The sequence below is a fragment of the Montipora capricornis genome, chromosome 4, assembly GCF_036669925.1.
Source record: "Montipora capricornis isolate CH-2021 chromosome 4, ASM3666992v2, whole genome shotgun sequence".
NCBI lineage: Eukaryota > Metazoa > Cnidaria > Anthozoa > Scleractinia > Acroporidae > Montipora > Montipora capricornis.
Window position 1 is genome coordinate 55,070,728 of NC_090886.1, and position 2,500 is coordinate 55,073,227.

A 2,500-nucleotide genomic window follows, 5' to 3' on the forward strand; every position below is an offset into this window, starting at 1 on the left:
GCTAATCGTAGAATTTAGGAAATTAGGAAACTTAAAGGTGCTCGCGTTAAGGAAAACGACTTAGTCGCGGTATATTGCTCGTTAATTCGATCCATATTAGAGTATGGATCAGTTGCTTTCGCGCATCTCCCTAATTATCTATCTAACACTTTGGAAGGGATTCAAAAGAGAGCTTTGTCGATCATATACCCTGAATCTTCCTATGATGTTGCGCTAAAAAGATGCAATTTAACTACATTGGTTTTCCGACGAGCCGATGCTTGTCGTAGGTTCATTGACAGCATCCAACCCAAAAGCCCACTTTATAATATTATAAAACATAACTGTGCGGTGAGGCTGGATAAGCCATATAATCTGCGACATAAAAGTGAGGCGAAAGTCCCATACAACACAATTCGATTTGGGAATTTTGTCACTTATAAATATTCGTAATATGTATTTAGTATAAATTCTATAACAATTAGTTTTATTATAAACGCAGCTGTTCTTGACCACAACCGGTAATTCAGTCTTGACTGCGAGAGGTTGAAATAAACAAATCATTCATTCATTCATTCAACTAAAGGTGAAGGCGCAAAAAAACTAAACAGACAAATGTCTCATACCTACTGCGATTTATCGCGTCGGATTATCCAACGCAATCTAAATTCAATGAAACAGCAACAAAAAGTGAGACCCTTTTTTTTATAATAAGGCGCCTCTCCGACCAATCAAAGCATTCAAAATACAAGAAAGGCATCAAGTGGATCTTGTTAGTATGGTTAGCTTGCCAGGCAATATATATGGTGACACATAAGTACATAATGTCTGTTATTGGCATTTTTAGTAGATTTCTTTTCGTGCGTCCTCTTCCAACAAAAGAGACCAGTGAAGTGGCAGAGCATCTTTTGGACATTTCCATGGAGCACGGCCCCCCAGCAATTTTGCAAAGCGATCAAGGTCCGGAATTTAAGAGAGTGGTAAAGACTGTTTGTGAAGCGCTAAACGTTCCCATAGTTAAAAGCTCGGCCTACAGTCCTCAAACGCAAGGAAAAGACGAGCGCTCACACAGAACGTGGAAGGAGAAATAAGGTTTGATTTGATAAATAACGGCGGCAACTAAACTGGGTGGAGTACCTTCAACATTACCAACAACTATACAATGAATCCCCCCGTCGTTCTCTCGGATTCCTCAGTCCATTTGAAGTGTACTTTGGTAGAAAGCCGATCAGGATTCGGAATAAACTGTTTCTTGGGGGAAAGAAAGAATATGAAGTTCTGGAAGAAAATAACAGCAGTTTTGAAAGGGGTGAGAGCAAGAGAGAAGAACTATTGGAGCCAGAAATCGAACGAGATGCTATCAGGCAGGAAGCTCTGCTTCTACTGAGGCTGCACAGTATATGGTAAAGCGGGAGTTAAGGCGAAATCCACCTTCACTCTGTTACAAAGGAGAAACTGTTTTGATTCGCATTACCATTTCAAGGGAAAAAAGAATTCCCTAAAGAGCAGTTGTGAAGGAGTTATGATTGAAGCAGATCCCACCATGCACAAGTGTTTAATCGCTTGCAATGACCCAGAGACACGGAAAAGCAAAACGAACTAGTTTAAAGTAGATGATGTTACTTCAGTCACGAAAGAGGAAGAAAACGAGAGACAACAAAAAGCAAAGAGTAACAATGGTAAACGAACTGCCAGATTCAGAGATCACGAAGAGTCCACAGATCAACCAGCCAAGCGAAGGACAAACAACGCCAGTTTGTTAGAGGCCAGCATAAATCAAATACTTTCCCGTGAAAAGCTTAATGGTGATACCATTAATTTGTATTTTGAATTTTTGACGAATACTGAGGACATTAAAGAAGGAAACTGGGGAGTTGCAACGTCCTTCTTTTATCCTTAGTTGCATCGACCGATTGAAACCTCCACGTACTCCAAACACATAGGCAACAACACTCTGTGGGAGTATGAAAAACTGATGGCACCTGTACACCTTCCTGCAGAGCGCCATTGGCTGCTGATCGTTATAAGTGTTGTTAATTTATGCCTTTACATTTATGATTCCTCTAGTTGCACTACAAGAACTTACCGAACAATTTTTGATACCATCAAAGAGAAATTTATAAGAAACGAGCTCCAGTGTATTTCTGATGAGGATAAAGCTCTCTTCCAGGAGGACAATTGGGGCGAGTGTACACCTCAATGTCCAAAGCAAAGGAATGATACCGATTGTGGTGTATTTACCTGTCTTTTTGCAAAAAGGTTGCTATTTTCGAGTGACAGCCATTGCAGCCTTACTCTCAACGAAGATCCTCGAAATGAGATGGCGAGCGATTTACTAAATCTTGCATCATCCTTGCGCAGTGAAAACGATTTACCGAAGTTTTCCAGTGGATGGCAAACGGTAAGCAAGCTTCAGACAAATGTGAATCACCAAAGAGTCGGTTGGACATGGAGTGAGAAAGGCAGGATTAACATATCGCCATCCTCCAACCCCCAAAGATGGGAACTGCCTATTCCATGC